At 40.5% G+C, this 21811-nt stretch overlaps 1 protein-coding gene across 1 annotated transcript in view; it reads right to left on the bottom strand.

The window, feature by feature from the left end:
• ZFHX4 (zinc finger homeobox 4) overlaps window positions 1–21811 on the bottom strand; it is a 174935-nt gene that overhangs the window by 123967 nt on the left and 29157 nt on the right. The window lies entirely within an intron of this gene.

The following is a 21811-nucleotide window of genomic DNA, read 5'->3' as shown; positions in this document are numbered from 1 at the left end:
TGTGGCTTCAATGAAGGAAAACAAAACCCAACATTTCAACCCATGCAAACTTTTTACACCCTTTTCTTTTCTCTCCCTGTTACTATTCATTAGAACACCAGAAACAAATGGAAAACCCTAAAAATAAACTAAGGGAGAGAAACACCATCACTTTGAATAAGAAATTTCCCAAGTAACAGAACTTTTTGAATTGGATAATGTCTCAGAGTAGTGAGAAACCACAGTAGTCAAACCACAGAAGTCCCATGCCCCAGCCAGTTGACAGGGCTGAGAAACACAGTCATTTTGGAAAACTCCCTGGGCTAAATCCATTCCTGGTACAATGTCATTCATATCAGTGGCATTACACCAGGGATAGGTTTGGCCCTCTCTCTTTCCATCACACTGAACAAAGTTCTTGTTTTAACAGGAAATGAATATTTTTTAAAAAATCATAAAGCAAATCATACAGAAAACAAAAAAGCAATCAGTTAAAATGTCATTCTGTGGCCTACATCATAATAGAGACATTGTCTCATGGACCATGATCAAGTCACTGGCAACTGAACATCATCCCTGTGGCACTTAGCAAACAGTCCCCCTGGAAAAGTAATGTTAGAAAAGTTTTAAATCTATTTTTAGCTTCCTTTAATGTGATTTAGTTGGGGGGGGGGGGCAGGGGAGGCGAGAAAAACCAGCTCCATATGATCAACCAGTTCTCTGTAAACCACAGTTTGGGAACCACTGCACTTATCAATAGTAAAACCCTCTCCACCAACACAGAGCAATTGGGCACCATCCAGGACGAATGTGGGAGAGGTGAAACCTACCTTCAATTACGGGTCAGCATGTAGGGCTGCAGTGAACCCCATGGTTTGCAACAATGGCCACAGGCTTTCTGTGCTAGCTGTGCAGAGTATTGAAAGCCACTAGATCTGCATTAACACAGTAGCCCTGTAACACTGGCACTGCCCAAGTCAGGGCTACCATGGATGGATTTCACTCCAGTAGGAGAAATTTAAGCATGCTTCAGCCACTGTCCTTCTTTGCCCCTCTTCTGACACACCCTCTGCTGCTGAGGGAGAAGCAATGTGAGAGTTTGATTTGGAACTCCTTTACAGCAGGGTATTCCCCAGGAGAGGACTTACAAGAAGTAACCAATTCTTTTTTTCCCCTCAGTGAAACAAAGGGAGCAGAGCAGGGCTTAGAATCTGCAGCCTTGTGACCTAAGTGAATACAGATAAAGAATGAGCAAATACATTTTTTGTGTAAAAGTTCTGTTTCATGTTTGCTCCAATGAGTAAAAGAACAGTTTCAAACACAAGCAAACTGCTACAAGTTTTGATCGGCTGAAAACACCCTGTAGAAGTATTAACAAATCTTTAACTAGAATGGTAGAACAGAAAAAAATAAATAAATAAAAAATAAAAAGGTATGTATCTTGATTTACTACAAAACAAATCTGGAAAAGATTTTACTGCTATAGCTAATTTTATGAAAAAAATGCTCAGAGAGTTATTGTTTGTAATACAGCCAACGTAGGTAGTAAATACATACATCTAAAAACATTCACATGCCTCTTTCATTCTGACTGATAAGCTATATTACAGGGTTCAAAAGTAACATTTCAGTAGCACGATAGAACAAACAACATGTGACAGTCATGTTGCTCAATGGACTACTGGAAGGCACTCAGATACTAGGTAGTGAGCATGGTATAAGAATCCATATAGACAGAAAAGTATTAATTCATCTGTTGTGTGTGTTTTTATATATAGTATATCCAGTTAACCATGCTGCGTAACTAAAGAGTCTAGTGGTTACTGCAGAGAACTGAGTGACCTTCGACAAACCACAGAAAGCCTGATTTTTGAGTGATGTTGAACACACACAACTTCAGCTGAAGTCAGTGGGAGCTGTGGGTACTCAGCACTTCTGAAAATCAGGCCTGTAATTTCTTCAGTTTCAATACTTCTCTATCACTCATCTGCCTGTGAGTATTGAACATTTGATAAGCAAATACAACACACACACCAGTGCAAAGTACTATTGATTTAGTGTATGTACTCACGTATCAGACTCAGGAGTTTCCTGACTTTTCAGTGGTTACTAGTTCATCCTTAATTTCACATTAACATTAGAGGAGGGATCTTGGCATTATAATTTTTGTATTAGATTACTCCACAATATTAACAGAGCTACACTGCACTTTTTTTTTCTCCAAAATCTTAATGTGAGAGGTTACAGTGTCAAGTACTGTGAAGTAAGAAAATTCTAGATGTTAATGTTGCTCCCACAATGTTTACTCAGGTGCACTGGACATCATATCTGCATTTCACGATATACATTAATAATAATCAATAACATACTAAGGTTTACTATGAACTGCATAAACAGCTCTATAAAAATGTGCACTACATGACCTGAGTTTTCAGCCAGGCCTCAGTCTTGCTCCCTTTTATGCAGGGGCAATTTGTGCATGCAGAATTGCATCCATTCTTTTTTCCACCAGCAAAATAACTTTCTCCTACAAAGTTAAGCAGCTAAAAGTTATCCAACTGCCAATATCATCAGTTATGATGCAAAAAGTGTGGATGCGCAAATCAAGAGAGACCACTGTTTGCATAAATGAATCTACATTTTCAATGTAACTGAGTCACAGTTGCCATGTTAACAATGTACACCAGGAGCAATCTTACTTACAGTCGGGCCTGGTACTAATGGGCAGAACCCTGTGTTCTTGCAGAGCTGAATGCAAAATTGGGGTCTTAAGACTGTCGAGAAGCTACAAAAATTATGCTTCAATTTTCACTCAACATTTCATTGTAGTCTAACTTTTTATATTTAAGTGTCCTCTTTTTTAAAGAAAACAATATCCAAAACTATTTGGCTTGGGGGTGCTATAAATTGTGCCTGCTTAAGCCCTAGAATTTAAACATACCAGATTCACAGAAGGCATGAATACCTTTAAACAAAAAGAAGGAGGAATGCAAGAAAAAACAAGAATAGTAAGCTAAATGCCATGGGGCAAGAGGTTACTCAGGCTATGGAGGTAGTCTTCAGAAAATGAAACCTCTAACCCTATTGAAGCCAACAGAAAATAAAATAAACTACAGAAGTAACATGCAAAATGGAAATTAAGAGTACCTGGAAATATGAAAAGTAATACCCAAAAATATAAAGAACAAGTAACAAGAAATTATTTCAGTGTATCAGAAGCAGGAATCTTGCTAGATATTTGATGAGACTGCTGGATCACCAGGGAACAAACTGACATATTAAAAAGCAACAAATCATCAGGATTGGATGGTATAAAACACCCAAGAGTTCTGAAGGAATTTCAGAGTGAAGTGGCTGAGCTGTAACAAAAGTAGGCAATCTCATTAAAATCAACTGCCATGCCAAAATTGCGTGCTTATTGAAAAAGAAGGAGGGAGGAGGAAGAAGAAATCCTGGAAATTATAGATTGGCAATTTGGCATGCCTTATTTCAATACCAGATACACTGGATGAAACAATAATTAAAAACAGAATTATAAAAACACATTGCTGATCATGGTAGCATATGTACAAACCAGCACTGCTTACACAGAAGAAAATCATGCATTTCTACTCTACTAGAATTCTTTAGGCATGTCAGCAAAATAATGGACAAAGGAGAACCAGGTGACAATTTATTTGCACTTTCAAAAAATCTTTGGCAAAGTCCTTCACAAAAGGCTTTTACGGAGTTGTGGAGTGAGAAGTGAAGTATGGTCATCGATCTGAAACTGGCTGGGAGTAGGAGTAAATGGTGCATTTACACCATGATAGAAACTTAATAGTTGGGTACCCGAAAATGCCATACTAGGATGGACGTGTTTATTAATGTTCTGAAAAATGGGTGAACACTAGGGTGACATCTTGCAGAAGACACAAAATAATTTGGATTAGTCAAAACCGGATAAGGAACAAATCAGGAACTTCAGAAAGAAGCTGAATGGGAAGCACAACAGCAGATGACATTCACTGTTGACAACTGCAAGATAATACTTGGTGGAAAGAATAATTTGAATTACTCGTACTCATTACTGGGTTCTAAATTAACCATAACCACTCAAGACGACCCAGGCTTTGTTATGGACAGAAAAAAGATATGCAGTGGAAGACAAAATAAAGATGTGCAGCTCAATGTGCAGTTGTAGTAAAAAAAGCCAATAAAATTTTAGGATGCATAAGGGATAGGACAGGAAAATACTAGTCATATTATTATAATGTTTTCATATACATCAGTAGCACACCCTCATCCGGAATAGCATATTTAGTTCTCATCACCCTATTTCAGGAAGGATTTAGCACAAGTACGAGCACTTCAGAGATGGGTGATCAAAGTTATCAAAGACATGCAAAAACTTCCATAAGAAAGAAGATTGAAAAGATTGGGACTGTTTAGTTTATGGAAGAGAAAAACTACCAGGGATATAATGACATATATACAATAATGAATAGTGTAGATAGTGGGAGGAGGAGCACCTGTTCTTCCTTTCTTCATGATATAAGAACACTGTAATGAATGACATGGATAGGCAACACACTTAAAACTGATAAAAGGAAATTTTGTTTATACAACTCCTAATTAACTGGTGGAACTCATCACCACTAGATATCATTGAGGCTTATGGGTGTGTGGCATTCACAAATCAGACATTCATATATATAAGAACATCCAGAGTTATATAAAGATCAGATTTTTAAAAGTCATAGTGGGTGTACACACTCATACATTAGGGAGCAAGCCAATTTAAAACTGATTGGGAATAGGTAGAAGCTTCCCTTATGAGGTTTTTCCACATTTGTCCAGTATGGGGCTTCTTGCACTTTCCTCAGAAGCATCTGGTATTGACCAGTCTAGTTTCAGGATACTGGACTGGATGGACCAGTGATATCATTTGATGTGGTATGACAATTACTATGTACCTAGCTTGTTCGTTCTTTGATCCTGCCTCTAGGCAGCTTTCACCCCTGCTCTATGACTACTGCCCTGATGGGGACATTCTTAACAGACCTTATAAAATGCTTAATATTTGGTCTGCGGCATTTACAAGATTTAGTGACTTTGCCAGTGAAGCTGGATATCCATCACTGGGGCATCCTTAAAGAACATAGCCTGAAGCAAATATGGATCAAAATTATACTGCATATTCAGGAAATTGCCTGCTTACCATGATCATAACGAATTTTCTCCAAACCTGGCTTGTTTTTTTAGGTCTCATTGAGATATACAAATCATGCTAAGTTTGAATGTTTTAGCTTTAGCACTTCTTTAGCTCTCAGAGCACTAGATTTCTGATCAGAGCAGGTGGGGAAAGTATTCCCCCCTCCCCCCCTGGCCCCATGCTCAGATAACTGAAACAGCTCCTCCAAAAAAGAGAAAAGGGAGAATTGCCTTTGTAGTCAGACTAAGCATTTGAAATTTCACCCTCAGAAGAGTATTTTTGAAAAAATAATGAGAAACTGAGAAAGAGAAATAAGAATGAAAATTGGAATCCTGCCTTTACTATAGCAGGTGCTACTGACCCTATATTATACATACATTTGTATAGTGTTATAGCAGGAGATGGTCACACGACCAGTAGCGCGTATACACAAACACACATAGTTTTAAATTCAGTGAATGCTCAGGCACTTTTAAAAGCCCTCACCTACATCTTCACCATCCTCCCACCACCCACCCCAGGTGTGAGAAGTTTATTCTGCAAGACGCCTGTCTCCGTGCAGTGAGACCTTGTTCCTCCCCAACTCTGTTCTTGGACAATGTCTGACTTACTAGAGTTCTCTAGGGTGAGAGCATCTCAGGATCCTGTCTTCACCTCTCTTATCTCAGCAACAGCCACTCTAGCAGATTTACATACAGGGAGAATGAAGTAGTATTCATTAGGCTCATCAAGAGAGGGAGAATATGGTAGTATTCACAAGGCTCATCAAGAGCAGCAAATGGATTAGGAAGTGACTCTATCCTCAACTCAGGACTTGCTGAAAGTCAGCCATCTCTTTCCCACAAGGCCAGACTCTACCTTCCCAGCTACTGATTGAGCCTGCTCACTAGTGCTCAGGGCCGGCTCCAGGCACCAGCCGAGCAAGCTGGTGCTTGGGGCGGCAGCTTGTAGGAGGCAGCATTCTGCCCAATCCTAGGGCGGCACAGCCGCTTTTTTTGTTGTTGTTGTTCCGCTCTGGCTGCCTGTTGTTGTTCCGCTCCGGCCGCCCTGTAGGGGGCAGCAGCGTGGAGGACAGGAGCGCCCTGCAGCAAGCCTGGCAGGGCAGCCTGCGTCCTTCCCTCCCAGCCGACTGGAGCAGTGCGGAGCCCTCCCGGCAGGGGGCACGGCGGGAGGGGCCGCGTGGCAGCGCCCTGCTGAAGCCCTGGCCACCCCCCTTCTTTGTCTCCCTCCCGCTCCCTCCCCCTGGCCCCGCTAGCCAGGGCACATCTGCAGGGCAGGGAGCCCCCCTGCACCCTGGCTCCGGCTGCGCCGCGGCTTTTTTTTTTTTTTTTGCTTTTCGGGCCACCGCGGTTTTTTTTTTTTTTTTTTTTGCTTGGGGCGGCCAGAAAGCCAGAGCCAGCCCTGCTAGTGCTAATAGGGTAACCAGCAGGCCAGAGGACAAAAAGGGAGAGTAATTTAATTCCTGTTGAGAAGGCAGACAACAGCCTTGTGGGACAGAGAGAAAGCTCAAGCTTTCTCTGCAAGGCCCAAGAGCTGAGGGAGTTGGGATAAAGGCTTGAACACTGCACCGCGAGATTTCAATGTTTTTTATTACTAGATTACCAAACTCCTTTCACCACCATCACCAAAATAATACCTAGTACTAATACTTAAGACATTAACAGGCTTTTCATCTGCAGGTCATAAAGTGCTTTACAAAGATAGATAAGCTTTATTACACCGTTTTTACAGAGGGGTTAGCTGAAACACAGAGAGGTTAAATCAGTTGCCCAAGGTCACACAGCAAGTCAGTGGAGAATTCAGCCTATTCTTCTGGATCCTAGTTTCAAACCCTTAGACCACAACTGACCTTACAAAGCCAGTAGAACTGCTCTAGAATAACAAACTCACTCCTAGAAAAAAGAACTCATTACGTCATGATCAGTGCAACTGGACTCAGAGGGCCCATGTTCCACGGAGAGACCGTTATTGATGGGACACCAGTGGAACAGGGAACATAGAGAGTTAGGCTGGAAGCAACACAGCCACATGGACAGAGCAATGCACAGGGTTTAATAAAATTCCACTTGTTCAATTTGACATGCATTCAGCTTCACCCTCAGAGAATGAAACATGGGGGAAAACATCTGAGCTGCAAATTTTCTGAAGTACAACACTGGATAGCCAGAGCCATGGAACTCGGTCTGAAGACCCCCGGCACCCTGAATTTTGCAGATCCAAACCTAGCCCAGGGATGGAGCTGGTGAAAGGAGGAGTTCGAGCTGCACACACACCTGGCCATGCAGGAGGAAAACAACAGCAGGAAAGTAAAGCTATTATTTTACTTGACTGGGGAACAAGGCAGAGAGATCTGCACCCCAGTGAAGCTCACCACTGCCTCATACCTCACAGCAGGGAACCTGTTTCTTCCCAAAGCAGAATGAAACTGTGGAGTGACACAAGTTCTTCACTAGAGACCAATCCAAAGGAGAGGACATAGACCCTTATGTACAGCCTTACACACAATGGCTATTACATGCAATTTTGGGATAGAATCCTTTATTCGGGACAGGATAGTCTGTGACACTTGGGATGCTTAGACATGGGCATGCAGCAGAAGCCTCAAGAGAAAGGATTAAAGCCCTTGGAGGCACAACACATTCAGTGAAACAACAGCAAAGGAGAGCAGGTAGCCAGACCCATAGTGAGATGCATTTGCTCTGTGAGACAGCACGAGTAGGTAAAGGAGAAGTGCCCTGCAATAAGGCAGTGTTGCAAGAATGTAGTAAGTTGAACCATTTTAGCAGGTTGTGCAAGAGCAAAGGAAAGTCTCAGAAAGATTCAGACATATACAAGAGAGGGAGGGCACATCACATGGGGGTGATGATGTCCCAACTCTCTCCTTGCATCTGGCAGTGTATCAGGTTCAAGCTGTTGGGAGAAGAAAGCAACAAGGGACAACAACAACCTTCGTGCACGCAACAGTGTTAATAGGGAACTACCCTGTGCAACTCGAGCCGGATAACAGGATCTCCTGCAATGTGATTCCTCAGGGAAACTGGACTTGAACACACCCATTACAAAGAGCAGGCACAATCTAATAATGTGCAATGACGGCATAATGCTCACCCTCTAGGAAAATATGACCTCATAGTAACTCACCGAAAAAATAACAGTGGTGGTGGACAGTCACAATCACAGACCCCTACAGCCACAGCCATACAAGCCCTGGATCTAATCAGGGTTCAGCATCAGAATTTTATAGCTTCAATGCAAGAAGCAAAAGGGAGTGTCCCATGGACAATGGAGACAATTTTAAAGCTTATGGGAATGTTTTCAAAGGTGGCAGGTGCCTTGAAGGAAAGCTGCAACTAGAAGTAGATTCCACAGTGTGGTAAACAAATGAAAATTCCAGTGGAACTACATAATCCAGTATGCAAGGAGCTTGAAAGTCTGCAGAGCAGGGATATCATAGCACCTATAGAGGCCAGTATAGCCTTGGTAAGTAGCATGGCGGTGGTAAAGAAGCCATCAGGCAAATTATTCATCTGCATAGACCCAAAACCACTGAACTGGGAATTGAAAAGATCCCACTATCCACAGCCCACAATTGATGTTATCTTGGAAGAACATAAGAAAGCCAGAATCTTTATGGACTGTGATGTAAGATACATAAGCCTGGATAAAGAGTCCAGCTTGCTGAGAACTTGCCAACACCATTTGGTCTCTGCAGATGGGTGCACATGCTAATGGGCATAAGCCCAGCACCTGAGGTGTTCCAGAGAAGATTCACCCAAGTACTGGAAAGGCTGCCTGGGGTAAAAATAATTGCAAATGATATCCTCATTCTAAGTGAAGGGAGCAATGATACAGAAACTGAATGAGACCATGACAGAAAATGACAAGTTACCTTACAGCGAAGCAGGGACAAGAACATAAAACTCAGCCCAAAATTTTTTTGACTCAGATAGCAAGATGACATACATCGGACATCTGCTCACAGCAAAGAAACTGAAAGCAGATCCCAACAAGATCAAGGAAGTCAGAAACATACCAGTTCCAGTGGATGTAAAAGACACCTCAGAGGAATGATAAATTTTCTGTGCAAGTTCCTTTCACACCAAGCTCCAATAGCAGAACCCATATGTCAGCTCACGAGGCAGGATGTTGAGTGGGACTGAGCAGGCCTCCAACAACAAGCATTTGACATGCTGAAGCAAATGATAATGGATGCCCCTGTCCTGCAGTACTACCAGCTTGGAGAGCCACTGTTGCTCCAGTGTGATGCACTGGACAAAGGATTGGGTGTACCTCTTTTGCAGGAGAAGCCAGTAACTTATGCCAGGAGAGCCCTGTCAGAGACTGAACTGAGATACATCCAAATAGAAAAAGAGCTTCTGGTTGTGGTATTTGGAGTGGAGCAATTCCATTAGTACACCTATAGCCACCCAGTAATAGAGCAATTAGACCACAAACTCCTAGAGACAATCATCGCAAAGCTCCTTCCTAGTGCCCCAAGAAGACTGCAGCACATGTTGATGTACCTCCAGCACTACCAGGGAGAGATCAGATATTGTACAGGAGAATTACTGGTTTTAGCTGATACCCTGAGCAGAACATATATACCCAGCATCAGCGAGCTGGGGGAAGTGTGTTTATTAGATGGGAATGAGTACAGAACTCTGCTCCTTGATAGAAGGATGTTGCACTTGTCAGTCATGTGATAACTACCAGCAGAAAGAGACTCTTACCACATGAGCTGCCCATCCCATCATGGGAAAGGTGGTAGCAGACTTATTAACCTTCAAGGAAAAGCAGTAGCTGATTACAGTGCACTACTATTCAAATTTTTGGTAGTTTGATGCCCTGCCTGATACAAGAAGCAAGTTGGTGATTGGCAAACTGAAAACCTGCTTTGTGAGCTATGGCATTCTAGACACTGTATTTGCTGACAAAGGATGCCAATTTGCCTTGGAAGAATTCAAGGAATTTGCACAATACCTTCTCCCCAGCATACCCACAGAGTAATAGTAAGGTGGAATCAGCTGTGAAAACAGCTAAGAGACTGTTACACAAGGCTGTCTCTTGTGGTTCAGACCCCTTGTTAGCATTTTTGGTACACAGAAATACCCCATCACAAGGATGCCAAAACAGTCATGCACAGACACTGATGAGACAAAGGACCAAAACCCTGATACCAATGAGGGGGAGGTCTGTTGCAGCCAGAAAGAAGGGGACACTGCCGAGATGAGATGGCCAACAATCAGAGAAAGCAGACACTAAAGTAGGTCAGCCAAGGACCTATGGGCTCTAGAAAAAGGCACTCCTTTGATGATCCAGGCATTGGAGAGACAGCAAAAGTAGTCGACTAAAGGGGGTCATGAAAGGTGTAGGGGCATCCAAGTCAGATGAAGTCACTACACACGAGGGACAAGTGAACCAAAGGAACAAGAAGCATTTACAAGCCAGTTGACAAACACCCAGAGAGCCTATGGTGATCATCAGAGAACAGAGAGACAGAAAGCCATCTGGAAGCCAACTCCACAAGAAGGGAGGAGAGTCCACAGAGAGTGAGTTTACTAGACTCAGAGACAGGTGACAGGGAGACAGACATAGAACAATCCCAGTGACTCTAACTAGCTAAATCTGTGATAAAGACAACTCGGCCATGTGCTAGCAATCTCTGGCCAAAGAGACATGGGATGGGGTCTGGGCATCAATTATTTGTTATTAATGTTTAAATTAAAATGTTTGTAAAAACAGAGATGTATCATGATCAGTGGAACAGGAATCTGAGGGCCCATGTTCACTGGAGGGACTGTTACGCTATTGAGGGGACACCGAAAAACTAGGGAATGTGGGGAGTTAGGCTGGAAGCAACTTAGCTGCATGGACAGAGCAGTGCACAGGATTTAATAAAGTTCTACTTGTGCCTGCATTCAGTTTCACTGTTTGTGAATGAAACACTCTTGCAAGTGTTTCCCCCAAAATGCTAAATCTCACTTGTTTAAAGGCAGCAGTTTCACAACTTGTGAGGATTTGTTATTCAAATTGCTTAAACATTTGAGTTCCACACATGAAGGAAACTCAAGCATTGTAAATTACTTATGACATTTGCTCTAAGAAGATAAGAGCAGCCATACTTGGTAAGACCAATAGACCATCTAGCACAGTGTCCTGTCATCTGCTAGTGCCAGATGCTTCAGAGGAAATGAACAGAACAGGGCAATTTTGAGTGATCCATCCCATTGTCCACTCCCAGCTTCTGGCAGACAGAGGTTTAGGGACACCCAGAGCAGGGATTGGGTCCTTGATCATCTTGGCTAATAGCCATTAATGGGCCCATCTTCCATGAATTTGTCTAATTCTTTTTCAAACCCAGTTATACCTTTGGCATTCACAACATCTCCTGGGAATGAGCTCCACTGGTTGACTGTCCATTGTGTGAAGTACTTCTTTTGTTTGATTTAAACCTGTTGCCTATTAATTGCATTTGGTGACCCTTAGTTCTTGTATTATGAGAAGGAGTAAATAACACTTCCATATTCACTTTCTCCACAACATTCATGATTTTATAGACCTCTATCATATCCCCCCTTAGTCCTCTCTTTTTTAAGCTGAACAGTCCCAGTCTTTTTAATCTCTCTTCTGCTGCAGAAAATGGCAGCAGAACAGGAGAACATTCACAACGGGCCCAATCCATTATGCCCTATGCCCTCCACATCCCTTTTCTTCAGGTAAACAACATACTGATGCAAAGGGCCTGTGCATCAGGTGCAGAGCTGTCTTTGCAGGAGCACCAGAGGGAAGGGAGGGTTTCAGGGGCTGTTTCAGAACAGCCCAAGGGCAGAAAGGCCTGAGAAGAATGAGTTCCAGGGCAAGGGACAAAAGGGGACAGAGAAAACATGGGATGATCCATAAGGGCCAAATGAAGCACTAGCATAACTCAGAGAACCTTCAGGTGGCTCTGGCTTGTGGTGGGTGGTTACAGTAGCACCTGTCAGAACCTGAATGTAGGTGGTGCAAGCAGCCTGCCCTGTCCCTGTGCAGGGCTGAATCTGGCCTGATACATCTGTGGAGTCATACAGGGGTGGTGATGTGTCTGTACAGTGACTATCTATAGGACACTAACTTGGTGAAATCATTTTAAAATGTTTTTGTGGTAGATGGATTCAGGTACACGAGTGCTGATTCTACATGAGCCAATTCAGATATATCCCACAAGGATCCTGACTTCCTCTCGGATCAAAAGCTTTGAATTATGGATGTACCTGTACCTTCACAGACCCTTACTGTTTCGCCTTTTGGTCACAGTTTCAATTGTCCTCATTTCCAGTCCTTCAGTAGCTGTACATGCATGGAGCGCTTAACTGTACATGTCAAAGGGGAGTGCTTACAAAACAGTAACTGGCAAAACCTCCTCCCCAAGACACTTAGGGTTGCTCTGCTTCCGAGAGGCGCATCTTTTTCTCACGCTCCCATCACAGCAGGCCTGAGGAGTTGGAATAGTGAGATCTTCCTTAGACTTAGTTCTCAATCTGCTAACAATAGAACCATCAAGCTACTGATAGTTCAGAGAGTACTTTCTTCATTAGCAAACTTGGCATGATTGCCCATGTCTACTTACCCACTAGGACTGGTACTAGCACTACCCCTGAATTTAAACATTGGGACCACAAGATCATACCAGTAATATCTGACTTAGTGTGTGAACTTGGGCAACTTGGGACTTTTCAGTACTCCATGTACACAACACTTTCCTACCTTTGTAAAGCAGTTTGGAGATCCTGGGGTGACACATACTAAGGGCCTGATCCAAAGCCCACTGAAATCAATGGAAAGACTCCCATTGCCCTCAAGGGGCATAGGAGCAAGACACATAAGTACAGAGTATTACAGCAGATGCTTGGTAGCCCTTGTTATAGCTAAGGTTTCAGAACAGTTTCAGTTATACCCCTATGTTTACGTGATCAGCACTTTCTGAAACAGACATCTTTTGAGCTGTCTCTGCCTGAAGATTAATTTTTTCCCAGAAAGTTTGGGCACACACCATCCCTGAGCTCCAACAAAAGTAGGAGGAGTGAGCACCCACATTACCCCTAAGGCTAGGGCAGTGTGTTCCTCTCCCCACGCTCAGCACAGAGAGTGGTTAGCACATATTCCCGCTCCATTTGGGGTGACTTTCAGGGGAGCACATGGACTAAAACTGGGATAGCCCATTAAATGGAGATTGTTGTGGGAAAGGAGAGAGTCTAACACACCCTCCCCCTGAACCCTTGGGTAATTGCCTCTGGGCCAATCACAATGCAATCCTTACAAGCTTTACTTGTATTAAGAACAAAACTTGATCATATTCAAATACAACAGTTTCAAACAGAGAAAGGACGACTCTTAATCAGATCAGTTCAGCCAATACAGTAGATCAAATATTCATTCTTGAAACCAGATTATAAGTATATAATCAGTTATGGCTCCACGAATAATGCACAATTTAGCAGGGAAAATAGAAATGCTCACACTTTTTCCACCTGATTAAAAAAAAAAAAACAGTTTTACTCTGTTTTTGTTGTTGCTGTGGCAGGATGCCCCAGGCTTGGGAATTCGCTCACTTCATCATTCTGGGACTACCTTTGCTCCATTTTCGTCTCCTTCAATGCCCCCTGCCTCTAAAAGCTAAAGATTATCTTAATACCTTACCTCCCACAGGGACGGTAGCACATGAAGCTTCCCCTGAGGCCATGTTAGATGATGCTTTATGTATCTGTGGGCTGTAAAACAGCAAGGCTGGCTCCATCCCTCTGGAGACCAAGTGGGTCATTTCCATGACATGCTTCTTCTTGGCAGTCCACAAAGGGAAGGTCCCAGGGTTCTTACTGAACCTAAGTTTTCTTTATTTATTAGCATGAAAACCTACCACTGCACCTCTGAGTCATTCTGTGCTATTTCACTGTGTGAAGTCTCCTGTTTCAAGAAACAGTCTATCCTGAGGCACAAAAATTATAACCTGCCTGCTCTAACATATTAATGGAAAATCTAGATGTAGTTTACATACTTACTGTACTATCCAGAATTATTATTTTATAACCATTCAGGTACTCTTAGGGTCTTCTCCTAAATGCCCATCATCTCCTGCAATGTGCTGAATTCCTGCTAAATCCAATAGGAGGTGGGGTAGCAGAGCACCTGGCAGCATCAGGCTCTTTGACAGTGTTACTTACAAAAGTTAAGAACTATTGTGCTAGTAGGGGCAAAAATAAATATGTAAAAAATGACCAGAATAATTATCTAGACAGTCTCTCTCACACACACATTCCTGCACATTTTAGAAATCTCAGGGCTTAATCCTAGTAGGCACAATAGTATGCCTCATCATTACTCCCCATCCTAGCACTTAAACAGGATGGGTAGATAAACAAATGTGTGGTCTGGGGGAGGGTTCCTCAGGTTGGGAGGAGATGCACCCTCCCTAACAGCAGGCAACTATCCCCAACTCCAGATCGGAGGCAGAGAGTAAGAAGCTTCTACATATGGGGAGACTTTCATCAGATTAGATCTCCCTTGACCCCAGTGTTTTAGTTTTAGCTGTTAAAATAGGGTTAAATGTGGGAGAGGGTCCCTACAGTTTGGTAAATGTTAGAAAAGCCACCTGTGAAGTACAGTAGCTAACACCAATCAAAACCAAAAAGTAGTTAAACATGACAAAAAAACCTACGTTGTGAAGCTGATGAGGGAGGCTGATAAGTCCATAACTGTAATGTACTTGTGTACATACCTGTATATGTACTGTGCAGTCCATCCCTGTTTTGGACCCCAGTCAGAAATAATCACATACATCTCCAAAATAACTTGCAGGCACACAAAACAGCTGCTATGCAGACATTTTGTGTGTCCCGCATACAGAATAAGTAGGGTTGATCCCTTACACGTTGCCTTTTCTATCTCTAATATGCTCACATTTCCTGCTCTGCATGAGGGGTGAGTAGAGAATGCTTCACTGGGCAGCCACCTTCACAATGGAAGTGGTGCCTAAGTGGCCTAGCACAGGTTATGGTCAAGGAGTAGCCTTGCAGGAGTAGGCTCAGATTAAGGCTGGTCTACCCTACCATAGTAAATCGATCTAAGTTACGCTATTTCAGTTACGTGAATAACGTAACTGAAGTCGACACAGCTAGATCCACTTACCGTGGTCTCTACACTGCTCTGTGTCAATAGGAGATGCTCTCCTGCCAACTTCCCTTATGCTTCTCGGGGAGATGGAGTACAGAATCGATGGGAGAATGCTCTCCCATTGATTTAACGTGTCTTTACCAGACCCGCGAAATCAACACCACTTCATTGATTGCAGCAGTGCTGATTTAGCCAGTAGTGTAGACATGGCCTGAATTTCGCAGGAAGTGCAGGGGATGCACTAAGCAATCATTTGAGTGTCTTTTCTGCTTTACTGAAAACTGAACACTATATTGGTGTGATTTTTGGAGGGCATTGCGGGCACAGCTGAAAAATCAGGCAACATGTGTAAACATACTGAAAAATGTTTTTTATATATTTATATATATTAGAAATAATAGGTTCGTGTGCAGGACTAAATTTTTCATTAATTTAAAGCAAAAAGTGATTTAAAATTACTATTTAGCTAATAACTTGATCATTTTAATCAATGTACTTATCTATTAAGTATATATAGTATGCATACATATATTAGTCTACTACACAAATTATTTTTCAATGTTTGTTTTTTCTTTGTACATGTGAGTAAAATAATTTGAATTACAATTACTAAAAAAAACTAGCTATAGGAATTAAATTTCATACAGCATTTCAACCCTGGCGTGAACATAAATCTGAAATTAATATAAAAAGTGAAATATTTTCCATAGTGAGGTTTGTGTTTAGCAACAGAAAAGAATAAACTTTTGTTTATCTCTGAAAATAGTTTTCTTCACCTAAACAAATGACTAGAATAAGATTAAACAAAACATGTTTTGGCTCCTCAGATGTACAGACATTCCAATTTCCTTTTGCACAATGATTTTTATGCAAATAAGTGCCGCACAATCTCCTGACCTCTTTTACCATCATACCGGAACAATGACAGTTCAATAATTGGAATGGCACATATCTGAGATGTTTGATTTTAAATTACAAAGTTGATGCAGGTCTATTGAAATGAAAATAATGTGACTTTGTGTTAATTTCGAACTGATGAAAGTATCATCATTTCATGCCAAACAGAATAAAGCAAACTGAGTGATCGAGGTTGTTGGCCCATTTTGAATCCACCCTTCCCATCATTTCATCTCCCCCTTCCTCCCAGTTTTTAATTCGTAAGACTGATGCTTTCATCCATAACAAGGATAATGAGAAAACCCAAGTAATGTTCCTTGGGGGACTGTAACGCTAAAAGTTACCTAAGGACTATATCCCATTTGTGCCTCCTTGCTCGTGATAGAGACAAGCAATGCATTCAATATCTCTGGCTGATTTAAAATCCCAATATGCAAACAGTATTATGGAATCCAGACAGACTATTCTGCTTCACTGATGACAGATGCAGGGGAAAGCTAGAATACTTAAGCTTTTGACTTTGAACTGGAAGAGAAGTGGACACCTTGCTTTAAAAAAGCATAGAAGTACAACCCCAGCTGAAGAGCAGGTGCTGCATGGCATTTGTATTTCCTCCAGAGGATGCTAGCTAGCAAGACCACTCAGCTGACCATGAAAATTCTTGGCCCTAAGTGACCCAAGAATAGACTATAAATCCGTCCTATAAAATATAGTAAAAGCCCCATTTGTTCTTCCATCCTTTCAATACGTGAGGTTATACATTTGTGATTATCTCATTTTATTGGATTCTTTAGAAACCTGTTTATGCTCATTTGTGAGCAAAACAAAGACTCATTGTAACCTCTTTTTTAAATAAGTTTGAAGGTCAAAGGAAAGGGCACTCCTTTTAAAACTGTTATACGCAGGCAATGATTTTGTGTGTAATACTGAGATGAATTTCAGCAAAGGGGTTGGAGTTTTAGTGAATTACACATTTAAGACATAATAGTCCTGCAAGAAATTCCTGTTGAATTACATATATTTGACAACTAGATATAAATATTGGTTTTCAATCTTTACTGATAATCTTAACTAAAATAGAGGAGGCCAGATATTTAGTTGGTATAAGTGGAACTGTACTGATTTATACCAGTTGAGGGACTGACCCCTAGTTTATTAGGGGAATCTCTCATACATAATCTTTAAACTCTGTCAGCTTAGTTTCATTATAATTAAAAATAGTATAATTAAAATATCTTCCTTTCAGTGTTCCGAGAGTGAAAGAATTATGCAAATCTACCAAAACATAGTTAAGGAATAAAAGTAAAAAAGTAAAAATAATTAGCTCACTCTACCCATGTTAAAAAAAAATTAGAGTGCTACCTTAGGCAGTGAAGACAAGACTTTTTCCAAAGACAGTTTTGGCTGATTTTTTTTTAAGGATTCAAAGTAAAGTTTTGTGGTAAAAAATGAATTCAGCTTTGTTTGTTTCCTCAATCATCATTAGCAATAGACATAAAGGTATTCTGGTTTTGAGCCCATATGGAAAGATCATCAACACTTTCTGCTTCTGGGTCCTTTGCCAAAATACCATATCCCACATGCCTTCTACCTTAAAACTTAAAAGAATAGGTGTTGTTCTGGTCAAATAACGAAATAATTTTTACTAGCATACGTCTAACGTTAAAGCTGCCTAAATCCTGCCAAAGACATTAAAACACCATCTGTAAAACAGATTTTCATTAAATTGATCAGTTTAAAGTTAAGCAGCTAGGCAGATGATGCTTTTGAGCTAACCTTTAACCTTTAACCTTCTTAAACTGGAATTAGGTCACTCTCTTCTTTCGAGTAATACCCTTGCTGTTTCAGCACACGAGAGGTAAAGTGATCTATTCAAATTGAACTGACAATCATAGCATTAATAGTGTTATGAATCAATATTTTGTCAATAAAGAGAAAAGCAAAGTAGTTTCCACACAGCTGAGTATTTGTCTGCTAACTGCTGCTTGTCAAGTTCCCTTAAACTCTAAACAACTATATATGTAAAATAATGGGAGGTAAATATGCCATAAAATACATTTCCCAATGAAGATATTAAGACTAATTTTAGCATTTTCTTCTGAAATTACAAAATTATCTGGCTAGCTCTAGACTATGTTTGTTAATATCTCAGTTAATTAGCATTCCTCATCAACCAATACAATGGGACAACTAATTTTACTGTTTACATATTAAAATTACTTCAAAACTACTGTATGCCAAGATATCTTACTGAGATACAAAATGGCTTCCTTAGAGCAGTTATAATTATAGTTATGTTACATCAACAATGATCACTGTGCTACCTCAGCTTTCTAAATCTGCAGAAGTTTAACTCTTACTCCTGCAGGATGGAAATGCACTTTGTTGCTATACAATCTTCTTCTATTTACTTGTAAAGTTATTGAACACTTCTTGATGGATACTGCAAAGAATTCATGTCTTCTGTGGTTTAATTTTCTAATACCAAGCTTCATCATTCCAAATGTAAGTCTTTTAGAACTTCATTTAGCCCAAACTGAGTTCATTCAAGGTAAAACTGTCTTTATTCTGGTTCCTAGCAGTCACATTACTAATACCACTTGAATACTGTGATACTGAAAAGAGTGGGGTTTTGGGAGGTGGGGAGAGGGTAGGTGAGTTAATAACTTAGAAAACAGCTAAAGATTTTACTTTGCCATTTTTAGAATTTAATTTTAAAAGTGGCTAAAATTATACAGCTTCAGCAGAGAAGCTCTGATGTTCCTAGTAGTTTTAAAAGCTATGGTTACAAAGACCTATCCCTTTATTCCATCAACAGTTAAGCCCAGAACAAAAAATCAAGCTATTATGGCAACATTTATAAAAAGAAAACTCACAAGCAATAGCATTTAAATAAAGATTACAAGTGACTAAAATAAAAAAAAAAAAAAAAACGTTGAGGGCTTGAGAAAACAAAGAAACAAAATCATAGTGCCTTTTTCTATACTCTCATATGGTTCTAGTGTTAAAGTTTCTTATTACTAAACCATATTCACAGCATCTTAATTTTACAAGAGCTAGAGAAGCTACTTGAATATAAAACACAATTTGAGAAAATTCGATATCACCCCAAGACAAAATGTCTATTATTCATATAAATTCATGTTTTTCCCTAGGTACTCTAAACGTTTATCTGATGTACCAAGAGAGAAAAAGTTCAAAACGGCTTGCTTACAACTATTTATCAACTGCTTCACCTGGACTTGACTAAACTATCAGCTCTGCCAGCTGGTAACTTTACAGACTTGAAATATATCATACAATTCCACCCTAAAGCCTGATCGCACACCCACCACTAATAGTTGCTTGGGGGATGTGCAAGAAGCTGTAGGATCAGGAGCATTATGTATTATTTTAAACAATATGAAACAAGAATGTTTTGATCCATAGGAACCTGTTCCAGTGTTGCCAACCCCAAGCATTTAAAAATATCTAAGTCGGGCCCCCAAAAATCACAAGACTAGCTGAAAACTCATGAGATTTCTTTTTATTCTTTTTACTAGGTTCTTTTTATTTATTTTATTTAATTCAAGTTTTCAAAGCTTTTCTTTGCAATCAAGAGGGAGGAGGTACAAACTTCCTTAAAAAACAAAAACTCTCACTTCCTCACATGACTCCAGGGACTGCGGCTTCAAGAAATATGTCAAATGCCAGGAGACTAGTGATGCAATCGCAAGAATTGGCAACATTGATTATTCTCTCCTATGTATGCTTTTGTAACTCCTTGAAGCTCTAATGGTGGATTAACCCCAGTGCAAAGGATCCACATAAGGCCCTGACTCTGGTGATGTTTAGGGCCTTGTGCAGGCCCTCTGCACTGTGGTAAATTTCACCCTAAATGGTTCAGGTCCAGGCTACTTTAAAGACTGCCACTTTCCTTGTACTTCACTGAATCAGATATGATCAGCTGAACTGCTCAGACTAACAAAACAAAAGTTGAAAAAGGAGTGGATGTGTGGCAAGGCATTTTCAGTGAGGAGGCCTAGAATCTGAAACTCACTCCCTTTTCTTTGTCCTTAAGACTCTGAACTTGCTGTCCTGAAGGACATGCTGCAAAATCAAATTTATTTGGTCAGGAATTCTCCAGGGAAGGTGGGTTGCACTGATGAAGGGGGACAGTGTCAGTCTGAGTGGCTTGCTAGTTTTGACTGATTAGTTTTGAGCATTGGATCCAATTTCTGTCTTGCAAATCTGCATATATGCCAAGGGATAAAAAAAGTTAAAGCACCTAAGTGATTTAGGAGTCTAAGTCCCATTTTTAAAAGTGACTTCAGCAATTTGGAACTTTTGAAAATGGAACTGAGGAACTTCTGAAACATTTTCCCTATAACTATTGATGGGTACATTTTAAATTAAATTAATAACTATAGTTAGAGTTATGGGAGGATGATATGGACCCCATAGTATTATTAATGCATATGTAAGGTCTTCATTTTGTCTGCAGTATAAACCACTGACATTACAGCCATCATGTTAAAAAAGGCCTTTTCTATATTTTTTTTTACCAGTGTTCACTGTATTAAAGAGGCAAGATGGGTGAGGTAATATCAATACCACCTTCTTTTGGTCCAATAAAAGATATCACCTCACCCACCTTGTCTCGCTAATATCCTGTGACCAACACAGCTACCATGGCACTGCATACACTGTGTTAATTCATGCGTCTGACGAAGTGGGCATTCACCCACGAAAGCTTATGCTCCAATACATCTATTAGTCTTAAAGGTACCACAGGACTCTCTGTTGCTTTTTACAGATCCAGACTAACACAGCTACCCCTCTGTAACTTGTGTTAATTCAGAAACTAACATTTGAACTTGGTCGAAGTCCAGTGAAATATTATTTCTTGCCTAAACTAAAGATCTGCTGAGTTTTTCCTCCATTCTTTATGTGTGTATAAATTTTCAATACGATTAGAAAAACAGCATAGGTACTATAATCAGCCGTTGACTCCTGATAGTTTAGTTATCACACATTTCTAGTATAAATCAATAGGTAACACTTGCAAAATGGATTTTCTAATCACATTTAGAGCTTGTTACAGTGACTAATGGTTTGCAATATTTTCTGAATTTTAATATCCTCTAGACAAAGTTTTTAATAAGTTACTAAGTTATTCATCTTTGAAATGAATGTGTTATATTTTGTACATGAACCAACACAATCAAGCCAGTCCAGTAGAAAATACTGTAGAAAATAAGTTACCCAGTAATTAGGGTTTGGAAAAAGTCATGACAAGTTGTGTAATAAATGCCGTTCATCACTCCCACGTATTCATTACATCTTCATAGTTTTTTCCAGCAAAGATAAAAATATATTTGCCATTCTACTAACATATTTATCTACACCACACCCTTTCATGTTTGTGAAAATCATTATTGGCTTGGAAAAGCAGGGCAGACAAAAGGAGGACAGTGTTTACATTTGAATACTCTTGGCAATAATGTGGTGTGTGCATATGTTTACTGTACACACTGATGTAAAACAGTGTGGCTATGGTTGCAAACAAATTTCTATGCCAGAAAACCACCTCTTTCCCTATACAGGGCATGGAAT

Source organism: Terrapene carolina, unplaced genomic scaffold, assembly GCF_002925995.2.
Source record: "Terrapene carolina triunguis isolate 2854851 unplaced genomic scaffold, T_m_triunguis-2.0 Scaffold58, whole genome shotgun sequence".
NCBI classification, from domain to species: domain Eukaryota; kingdom Metazoa; phylum Chordata; order Testudines; family Emydidae; genus Terrapene; species Terrapene triunguis.
This window is presented reverse-complemented; position numbering and strand designations above follow the sequence as displayed.